This window comes from Coenobita brevimanus, chromosome 63 (assembly GCF_032717465.1).
Source record: "Coenobita brevimanus isolate Jiangsu-jjx chromosome 63, ASM3271746v2, whole genome shotgun sequence".
Classification (NCBI taxonomy): Eukaryota; Metazoa; Arthropoda; class Malacostraca; order Decapoda; family Coenobitidae; genus Coenobita; species Coenobita brevimanus.
Window position 1 is genome coordinate 16,995,220 of NC_137016.1, and position 12,500 is coordinate 17,007,719.

Here is a 12,500-nt window from a genome sequence, read left to right on the forward strand (position 1 = left end):
TGAGGGGAGAGTGAATAATTGATTGGGGGAGTGAGAGAAACATGAATAATAAGCATCTCAATAGCATGAATGAAGAGATGAGTGTGTGTGTGTGTGTGTGTGTGTGTGTGTGTGTGTGTGTGTGTGTGTGTGTGTGTGTGTGTGTGTGTGTGTGTTTGCTATGTAGGTCAGAAAATTCACCAAGGCAACAATTGTTGACGGATTCTCTCTCTCTCTCTCTCTCTCTCTCTCTCTCTCTCTCTCTCTCTCTCTCTCTCATTTTCTATTTTTAAACCTGTTCATCAAAAATTATCCTCTTAACGCTTTCACTATGAGGGAATTTCTCCTACGCAGACTAAGATGGTCAGTTTGTATCGAATATAAAACAGAAAAGACGTCATTGTGCTGAGCCGGTTCAGGGCGATTATTTCCAGCCCGCCAAGCTGTATGAAGTCCTCTTGCTCTGGCCAAATGAAAACAGAGCAGACATCACCGTAATAAAAACAGTAACTCCATGAAAGATGTGACCTGTTCTGTTTGTTGAGTTTTGCTGCCTGCACACGATTTGGTTTATCTTAGCCTGGGTGACATTTTGTAATAAAGAAGCCAGAAAAAGATTTATCTGTAACCTCGTTTTTGAAAATCTCTGAAGTTGAATAAAATAGTCCCGAGATAATAATTAATATATAAATAAATACGTCATCGGACTGAAGGCATTATAATATTTCATTGGTCAAAAATTTACCTAATGAAAGCTCATCTTTTTACGCCTCGACGTGCCCACCATCCTGCCTTCTGGAGACATGGTGAATCCCAGTTTGATCTGAAGAACCTACACACAAAAGGAACCAATCTGACGCAATCTGCGCACGTTCATGGCGGAGGCAGGCAGGTTAAACAGGCGAAGGGACCTTTATAAATGTCGTGAAAACAATCCGGCAGCCTCTTTTTATGGCATTGTCTGATCGGCTGTGGTTCTGATTGCTAGTCGGAAAGCCAGCCTTGCATGTGTGGCGTGGAGATCAGATGATAGGGTTGTGGACTAGTGGGGAAGGAACAAAAAAGTAAGACGGAGGAGGGAGCAGTGACGTACGGTAAGGGAAAGCTGAATTGTTAAAAAAAAAAAAAAATGAAAATGAAAAATGATGAATGAAGAAATGGATGGTTTGCAATATGAACTGAACAAGAAGGGGAGAAATTAAAACAAAAACGGGGGAATAGGTGTTATGTCGACAAGAGAAGGGACCGAAGACAGAAAGTAATATATATCACACAGACCTTGAGCAGCCATACCATTGGCCAGAAGAAGAAAAGTCTGACGGTAGCCAGGGTAACATATATGAGTCTTCCCCAGATGTTTACAGGTTAGATCGACATAGCTCCTTTACACTCACATATCATAAAACTTTCCAGTGAAATCATCTGAGGTTAGAATAAGTAAACGATAAATCGTCCCCCGAGGTGTATGGGAGGTGTATGGGAACATGAACTTACATCTTGTCAAGATGGTGACCCCCCCACGAAAAAGCGCATAAGGATATATATATATATATATATATATATATATATATATATATATATATATATATATATATATATATATATATATATATATATATATATAGATAGATATAGATATAGATATAGATATATACAGTGTACATATATAGCAGAGTCGCTAGTAGTGAAGGGATTAATTAAGGTTATGCTGTCCCGTCCATTCAATAAGAATCTTCTGGTCGTCTGGACATGGCAATACAAAATACATTTCCGTCCTCTGGTTGAAGTGGTTAAACAGTCACGAGTAGGGTCGTCCAGCCACAGGTCCCAATGCCCCTCAGTGGGTAATATGGGATTTATGTTACCGTATTTTACCTCATCAGTTGCCCTTCAGGACCTACAAAATACAGCCTGAACATATATAAGAAAGCTGACGCTCATGCTTGGCATGTGCAAGCCGTCTGCTACAAAACACAGCCTACATAAATGCATTTTTCTCGCATGTGAGAGTAGGAATAATACAGAATGAGGATCTAATTCTTACCGTTCTCTACTTCGTAAACTTAAGTGCACGGTATTTGCATTTCCAGTTTACGTGTCCACTGTCTTACGCCTTATCCCAGAGTTCATCCCGGGTTGTTCACAGCTTATCAGGTAGGGTCGACATAAAATCTTCAGGACCGCTGGATACTTGGGATATCTGAATGAGCAATATGGTTTTGGTCACCTCGCTATGTCTGGCAGAAGCAGTTGCGTGGTTTATCTCTCAGTAATTCATTATTGGTATACAGAACTGGTCTTTAAGGTACTTACTGTAAAATTCAAAAGATAGTATTTAATATCTGCAGATTTAAAAGGCAAGTCTTGAGTATATGTTTTGTTCTGTACATCCTACACTAAGATGCATAAAGTGTTGGGATACATTTCTTGCTGAGTGTACTGACGTAATGTGTCAGAGGGAGGGATGACTTGGCTCCAACCACTCATTTCTTATGTACAATGCTTGCATGTAAGGATATTAAAATTATCTCAGGTTTATTTGCTCTCTCTCTCTCTCTCTCTCTCTCTCTCTCTCTCTCTCACACACACACACACACACACACACACACACACACACACACACACACACACAGCGTCAGAACTTTGCCAATCTCGCTTAGTGTCCCCTGACAGTGTACTTTCATCACTAGTGCTCTGGATCCTTTTATCACTACTGTCCCTCTCTTTTCAGTTTCCCTTCTGTTCGTCTTGTTACTCAGTGACGATAACAGAGAGAGTAATAATAATAATGATACTGCTAATTAAGCTAGTGATACTGTCATAAGATACTCTGGTTTTCAGTTATAAGTGGTACATGGTGTGTTGTCTTGGAGGTTTTATGTGACACAGGTGTATTTGTTTATCTGTCACGTGTACTGTACTGGAACAAGTCCGTTCTATCGGTCATATCACAGGAACACATCAGACATAAACAAACACACTGGTGCCACGTAACATCCCGACACACCATCCCCTGTGTTAAGTGAAGGTAACTGTACAAACATTCACAATTGCTATAGCTTACCTGAGTGAGCACCTGTGCACACCTGTGGCTACCAATTATCTGCGTGTAATAGCCAGAAAGATGGTAACTCTGGCGGTAGCGGTACCATTATAAGACGCAATTTGGAACTTTCGAGAAAAAATGCAATAAACCATGGCAGGGAAGCGGCACTAATGATTAATTTGGTACGAATGGCAATAAGGTTGTAAAAAATGGATGCGGTAATGATTAAAAGAGTTTGTGTATAATGAAATGGTGAAAGAAATGTATTTAGATGACAGGAATTTAATGAAACAAATAAACAATAGTGATGGGTAATATATGCTAATGGAAAGAAAAACTGTAGTACGTATAAAGTCGGCGTTTTGTGAAGGGGAGAAAAACTACAGATAAATGAAACACGTGAGGTTGACCTTAGCGTTGACCTCAGCTAAATATAATGGTTTGGCAGCAGCGAAAGTGAGACCCTGCCAGTCTCGAGGGTTAATAGAGGTGGCTCCAATCCTTCACAAAGCAAGAGTTTCCCCCACTTGATTAAGATTTCCTGGAGGTGCCGGAAGAAGGTGTGTAAGTGGAACACTGTCCTGGACGGGACTAAGGAAGGAAATAGAGTATAATAAAAGGAAACTGGGTGGCCGATGGAAGAAAGCGACTGTAGATAAGTGAAAGACAGATGCTTATTAAGAAAGAAAATTGCTTTAAATTAGTGGATTCCTGTCCTGTAAGGAATTAAGGAAGAGAATAAAGTATAAATCAAAGACAACTGGGTGGCCGATGGAAGGAAGAAACTGTAGATAAGTGCAAGACAGAAGTTTAATTAATGAAGAGAAAGACTTTAAATTAGTGAATGGTTGGCGCTGAAGGAAGAGCATAAACTGTGGGTAAGGGAAGGCGACGGGACTATTTCCTTAAGTGCGATGATGTCTTGTGTACTTAATTCTTGCTGCCGTCAGACGCTTTTATTCAGGTCTCAGGAGACACGTATTGTAGTGAAGGGGTTAGACACGATCCCCATCAGTCCCTTCACTACGATACGGCTGTCCTTCAGGTAAATACAGCAGTCCAGAGCCAGTGAGAACATAGTGTACAAAGCGCCATGCTACTGAAACTCTTAGGGAAATTACAAACACAAACATATACAGTATATATATATATATATATATATATATATATATATATATATATATATATATATATATATATATATATATATATATATATATATATATATATATATATATATATATATATATATATATATATATATATATATATATATATATATATATATATATATATATATATATATATATATATATATATATATATATTAAAGAGAGAGAGAGAGAGAGAGAAACCCTTTTGTGATCGGAACATCTCTAATATTCTGCTCCAGCTGCCGCCAGACGATTTTTTCAGCTGAGGATCAGTCACACGAACCGAAGATAAAAGTGATAAATAGTAGTTTGATAGAAGTTTGGATAACTATAGATCAGAGAACAAAATTTTCGTTTTGTTTTAATAAAGATAACCAACTATATTCACCTCCGAAGGCCCTCTTCTCCCCTCAGAGTGAAGGGGTTAGTGACGGCTGGACCTAAACCCTCCGGCTCGAGAAGTCTGTGATATAAAGGAAAAAAGAAAAAGAAAAAGAAAGACGATAACGAAAAAAAAAAAAAGTAAAAGTAAAAAGAGAAAAAGAAACGACATTGTACTGAAGAGTTAATGAAAAATGAAGACGTGATGGATAATTAGAAGGTAGGAGCCCATTGAAAAGATGAAAAAAGTGTAAGTGGAAGGCAAGAGTTTAATGAAGAGATATGATATGTAAAACGAAGGTTGGGCTAAATAAAATGGAAAACATTGTTGGTTCAGCAAGACTAAAATATTACACCACTTTTTGGTCCAGTACGAGTAGATATGAATTACTTTCATAGCATCGTAAAAAAACGTCCCAGGATAGCAAGTCACCGTTCCCAGCCTCCTTATTTTCGTAAGGAAGAGAATCGATATTTCTGTCGGTATTGCACAGGCAAGGTACGAACACAACGAAAAGAGCGGAAAAGTGTAAGCACGTAGTGGGTAAGACTTTATTATAAGCATTTATATTACGCGTAGTATACAAAAAAAAAAAAAAAAAGGGAAGCTGATAAAAAGAAAAATATGTCCTAGACTGGAATTTACTGAAATAAGAGGGAGTATGCAAGTAGATGGAAGGAGTGAAGTTAACTGAAGGGAAATAAATCACAGAAGGAACTGCATGTAAAGCGTTGGGCCTAATTATTTCATTACGTCGGACCTCTCTTGAACAGATAAAATTGTATGAATGATAAAAATGAAAAAGATTTATTATACAGAAAGGATTAGTGAAAGGACCAAAATACAGGCATGGTGAAAGCAAACGTTTAATGACCAGAAAAAACAAACAAACAAACAAACAAACAAAGGAAAGGTAGTGAACTGTAGCAATTGGTAGAGGTGGAAGGGAAAACTATAGCAATTAGAGGGAATGAACTGTTGGACTGGGGTGAAATGGAGAACAAAACAGGGAAAGGAGTGACTGGTGAGAGGAGGGGCGCTAGACTGATGCGATACGGGGAGGGCTGGGGTGGGAAGAGAGGTGAGGTGTGGTAGAAAAACTGGTATGATGGGGAGAGTGGTGTGGTGTGGGAAGAGAGGGTGTATTGTGGTGATGGAGGTGTGGTAGGGAGAGTGGCATAGTGTGGTGTGGAGGGAGAGTGGTGTATTGAAGTGTGGTGGAAAGAGTGGCGTAGTGAAGTGTTGTGGAGAGTGGCGTAGTGAAGTGTGGTGGAGAGAGTGGCGTAGTGAAGTGTGGTGTGGTGATAGAGGGGTGGTTGGTACATTGGCGTAGTGTGGTGTGGTGATAGAGGTGTGGTGGGGAGAGTGACATAGTGTGGTGTGGTAATAGTGTGGTAGGGAGAGACGTGTGGTGTAAAAATAGAGACATGTACTGTGGCGATAAAGGTATGGAAGGGAGGGTGCTGTAGTGTTGTGTGGTAGTAAGGAAATGGTAGAATCAAGAGTATGATGTGGGAAGAGTTATAATTTGGTGATAAAGATGTGGAGGTAAGAAAAGAAGTGAGGAAGACCGACGTGGTGAGGAGAGGTGAGGTGAAAGAAGAACAAGACGTGCGGTGGTGTGACAGATGTGGTAGCGAGACAGATGCAGTGTGGTGGCAGGGGTGTGGTGGGGAGACATCTGATGTGGTGACACATGTGTGGTGGGGAGACAGATATAGTGTGGTGACAGAGAGTCCAAAGAGGTGACAGGTGTGGTGAAGGGAGGGTGGTATGGTGGAAAAGAGAAGTGTGGTGTACGGAGGTGTGTTAGAGATGGAAAGTGTGATGAAGGTTTGGTGGAGGAGAAGGTTTGTCAAGGTGTGCTCTGGTGTATGGAGGGAAGTGTGGAGCATCAAGTTAGATATATAGACAGACAGACAGATGTAGTATAGATACAGATAAATAGAGTCCATTCCTCTAGCTAGCTATACATCTATCCATTTTCCAATCAGTCCATCTGCCTGTCTATCTGAGTGTCCGTCTGTCACGAAACACAAAGAGATATTCATCATAAAGAGGGTATCCAAGCATGACCGGAGAGAGAGAGAGAGAGAGAGAGAGAGAGAGAGAGAGAGAGAGAGAGAGGTGCTGGAAGGAGAGAGTTGTGTAGAGAGAAGGAGTGTGGAGGAGAGGAATAGAGCAGGTAGAGAGGAGTGAAGGAAGAGGCATGGTAGAGGGGAAAAGGCTTGGTAGGAAGAGTGTGACTTAGCAGTGAAACATGAGTAACTACAGTAGAAGCCAAGGTTATATATATTTTCTTGACCTTGCTAGAAGCCATCTCGCGATAGGATCTCACCACCCGCATAGCCGGAAAGTTTTTCCTCGGCACATAATTTTGCACCTACATTTCTGATTTGACGTAAATTCAAGATATAAAACACACACAAAGCCAGCCAGCTAACTTCACAACTGAAAACATTACCACTCCGCTCGCCTTGCAACGCGGGTGGTAAGCGAGGCAGTGTTTTCATTTCAGTTGTGAGACTGGCTGGCTGGCTTTTGTGTGTGGGTTAACAAGATATCTCATGAAGGGCTTGAGCTATCAACATGAAGCTTTCAGGGTATCAGGATATGGCCAGAATCTTGGACGAGTTCGAAAATTGGCACTCGGGGTCAAGGTCACACAAACAATGCCAGCCAGCCAACCTCACAACTGAAATGAATTGAAATGAAAACATTATCACTCCGCTCGCATCGCAACACGGATGGTAAAAATCATGAGATGTTTTTTACGGACTTAAGGTAAAAGAAAGGATGGAACGGTGTGTGTGTGTGTGTGTGTGTGTGTGTGTGTGTGTGTGTGTGTGTGTGTGTGTGTGAAGTCACTTAATGTCCTAACTTAAAAACATAAATACACAATAAAGTAGCAGTATGAATCTAAAACAGGGCAGCACAAGTTTACATTGATCATTTTCATTTCCTCTTTAGCTTGCATCATAAATACAAAACAAGCAAACAGAGAAACAAACATGACTAGATCGCTAGTAAACATACTAATTTTTAAACAAACACTGGAGTCAACAATAACCCCTCTCTCGCTGACTTTGGCAAACACGTAAATACATACATACATACACATAAACTCTCAACCCCACTCACACACACACACACACGTACACACACATGGTCAGAGGTCACACTATACTCACATCAATGATCCTCGCTTATCACACATACAGGTAAATAGTATCATAACACCCATTTACATGTGTATACCCCCTATCTTACACATACATGCAAATAACTATAGTGCAGCTATACACACACACACACACACACACACACACACACACACACACACACACACACACACACACACACACACACACACTCCTTACAGAATTAAGGCGTCTGACAATAGATAGGTAGATAGAAAGACTAAAGCAAGGAAAGCAAAAAAAAAAAAAAAAAAAAAAGGCGAAGTTGAGAAATCACTTGGTAACGAATGATAAACGGAAGGTATGAGGAAAAAAATATGACAAGAGGATAAGTAGAAGCATAAACAGCCATGGCGAAACAGGGAGACAGCAAAAGAAGAGAGAATGAAGACAAACAGCAAGAAAGCTTTTACGGAGGGGTGATTAAGGGAAAGTAAAGAATAAAGTGACTGAGGAATATGCAATGAAATAAAAAGCCAACACAAGAGCGCGGAAGGGAGAAATAAAAGGCAGACAGCTGAAAAGAGCATTGATAAGGAGCGACTAAAGGAAATTCAATAAACTTGCAGGAATGGGAAAAAGAGGAACAAACAGCCAGCGCAATAGCAGAGAGACAGCAAATGAACGAATTATAAGGCATACAGCTGAGTTTACACAGGAAATACCGTGGGATGTAAGTAAAGGAGAAAGAAACGAAATACACATCCCTTCCGCGAAAGGAGGAAAACGTGAAAGGAAGGGAGAATAAAGGCTGACAGGAGGGAAGTTTATCTTTGAAGAAGTTACCAAGCAGTTAGCAGGAGTTTGTGTGATGAGCAGATAAGAGGACACAAGGAGTTAGGTTACAGGGAAGTGCATCGTCAGTGGTGAGGTGAGGGGCAAGTGGTGATGGGACAAGGACATACTGAGGAAGAAGAAAATAGGAAAAGAGGGAATGGAATGCAGACAGGAAGGAAAAAGAAAAGATATCAGGACAGAAAGAATGAGAATGGGAAGAAGACAGAAAATGAGAAGAGAAAAAATAATAGATATAATAAAGCTCATTCGAGGTTAGGCACGTTAAAAAAAAAAAGAGTTTGGTTATCCCGAGTAACTAGAAATTGACCATAAGCGGTATTTGTCTATGTTTCAGCTTTATTTTACGTTTAAATACAGAAATTAAAAGCTTCAGGCTGATGACAGTTTGCTTTCACTTCTAAGTAATCCACGGGACTACAATACCGGTAAGGTTATTTACGCAGATGCTTTATCGACTGTTTTCTGAGTAAATTAACATTCAGGTTGATATAAATCTATTTATTCATTCAGCACCTTAGTAACTTATAATTCATGGTGAAGCCAAATTATCACCTTTGTTCCATAATGCATGACAAATCGTACACTGGTATATTTTCAGCACCTGAGTTGTGGAATGTACAAGTGAGAGTAACAATCCTTTTGTCAATGTATGTGCGACTATTACATGTTGAGTGCCCAGGTAACCGCTCCTGATCACGCACTTGAGTTTTGACACAACAACAGTAGTCAGATTCATCGTCATCAGTATCATCACCACTGCCATCATCACCATCATGCTACTATTTTTCCCAGCTAAGGATGGGGTGAGCTAAGATCCTACAAACAAGAAGAGGAAAAGGACGAAAGTGGGATATCTATCAACAAACCCTATATAATGGCCCAATGAATCATGCCAACATCAACCCAACCATAATCGCCTTCAAAACAGTTTTACATTTTCTATTCTTTTCATGTGTCATCCACTCCTTGGCTGCATAAACTCACTTAGCGGTAGTTAGAAGAAACTAGGAAAGCGGTCATCTGTGCTCTAATGTTTAGGATGATTCTGTATTCCCTTTTGCCTTGAATAACTTCACTGCTGCAGTTTTTGGTCTCTTCTTAAGGCTTAGTTTCTCAAGCATAATCAAAATTTTACATCACCTCTCAGTTCTTAATAACAATGAAATAGCTAACAGTGAAAAAAGATCTTGCAGACTAAGACAATAATTTTAATGAAAAAATAATAATAACAGTAATAATCATAATTACAACAATAACTTAGTCATAAGCGTCCATATTTGAAAGTGTGGAATGTTTTCAAATAATCTTGCCAATGTTATTGTAGTTAAAAGAAATTTGCTATCCAATTTGCCTGATATTAACGCATCTTTGAAATGGCACGCTTGACTCATTTTTTGTGCTCGGTTTAATGTTTTAGGGTCTTTTCTGCAGCATGATGAAGAATGTAAAAAAAAAAAAAAAGCCATGTAAGTAACATCTATTACTCTCCACAGGCTTTCCCAGTGATATGTGGAGATATTGAGGCTTTAATTATATTCGAGGTAAACCAGTTTTGGTGGACATTCTGGAGATTTCTTTCCTTTATTATTATTATTATTATTATTATTATTATTATTTTTTTGCTTTGTCAGGAACGTGGTGGGAAATTTGTTAAGTAATTACTATGAACAGTGTCTGCCCCCATCCCATAACCGTTGTGCTTACAAGATGTTCATAAAACTGTCATAGGCATCAATTTAGCAACCTGATCATCTCCCTACACAACAACTCTTAACTCTGTGTCTGTCCATAGGTTAGACCACATCCCCTTTCTAGCCTGTTTATCTGTCTATCCTTTAGTCGTATCTTCAAGATGAGTTTTTGTCCATCCGCCTCTCCGTTGTTTTATCTATCAGTTCACCAATCATCCGCCAGTCAGTCCGGCCGTCTATCTATCGGACAGTCAGTCGATCAGGGTACACACAGCAGTAAGTCTACATAGTGAGGGAATCCGAGCATGACGAAGAGAGAGAGAGAGAGAGAGAGAGAGAGAGAGAGAGAGAGAGAGAGACAGACAGACAGACAGACAGACAGACAGGCAGGCAGATAGACAGACAGACAGACAGACAGGCAGACAGAGAGGGGAATTTCACACACACACACACACACACAGTCTGGAGGCAGAGGTTAAGCAGGTGAATGTATTAGGCCAGAGATCGTCATACCTAACACTGATCCTGTTAAGAGAATCACAGACGCTACCCAATTGCTCTCTCTCTCTCTCTCTCTCTCTCTCTCTCTCAGTGGTTCCCTCCTTCTGCTTCCAGTCCCTGTCTGCCTTCTTCCTCTCCCACTTTAATACCCCCCCCCCTCCCCGTCCTTCTCGCTCCTCCGGCGCTGTCAACCAACCAACTTTCTCAATTTTAAACCTACAAAGTGGTTAAGAATATCATTAACTTCTTTTATTTACTCGTTTCCTACCTTCTTATTTTTTTTTTCACTTTTATCTATATTCTATTTCCTTCCTTTCCTCTTTTATGTAATTTTCTCTCTTTCTGCTACTTTCAAACTTCCGTCACTCGCTTTCCTCCCTTCTTGCAGTCACCCAATTTTCTTTCTTCCAATCTTCATTATAATTGCTCACTCAGTGCCATCTGTGCATGTCCTTTCTCCTATCTTCATATTTCTCCTTTTCCCTCCGCCACCTGCTCCCTGCCTTACCATTGCTCATGTACCTCTCTGATCTTCCTTGCTGCCTGAGCCCCTTCTCTGCCATGGTGTATTTTTAAATCTGCCTGAGACTATAGTTCATGCATTCTAACTTGACTCAGATTTTCGTTCTATTCCAGCTTATTTCACGTACCTCAGTGGATGGAAAAAACAATACTACAGCTGCACATTTTCCCATGGCACTTCCTCGTGACTAACACCATACTCTATTGTTCATCTAGTGTTACGACTCAGCAGTCTAGGTGGATAGATGGCAATTACAGGCCAAGCTAAAGTGAACATGGTATACGATTAGAAAGTTTTAATTTATGAAGGATCTGTAGCCGTGACTGGGTTAATGATTGCTAACAACAACAACGATAACAACAACCACAGCATCAACAACAGCAACAACAGCAACAACAACAGCAACCACATCAATATCAAAAACATCAACAACAACAGCAACAACAACAACAGCAACAACAACAGCAACAACAACAGCAACAACATCAACAACAGCAACAACAACAACAGCAACAACATCAACAACATCAACAACAACAGCAACAACATCAACAACAACATCATCAACATCAACAACAACAGCAACAACAACAACAGCAACAGAAACAGCAACAACAACAACAGCAACAACAACAGCAATAACAACAACAACAGCAACAACAACAAACAACAGCAACAACAACAACAACAACAATATCAACAACAGCAGCAACAACAGCAACAACAACAACAGCAACAACAACAACAACAACAGCAACAACATCAATATCAACAACAGCAGCAACAACAGCAACAACAACAACAACAACAGCAACAACAACAACAGCAACAACAGCAACAACAGCAACAATAACAACAACAACAGCAACAACAACAGCAACAACAACAACAACAACAACAGCAACAACAACAACAACAACAACAACAACAACAACAACAACAGCAACAACAACAACAACAACAGCAACAACAACAACAACAACAACAACAACAACAACAACAACAACAACAACAACAACAACAACAGCAACAACAACAACAACAACAACAACAACATCAACAACAACAACAGCAACAACAACAGCAACATCAACAACAACAACATCAACATCATCAACAACAGCAACAACATCAACATCATCAACAACAGCAACAGCATCAACAACAAAAACAACAACATCAAGAACATCAACAATATCAACATCAACAACAACAACAACAGCAAC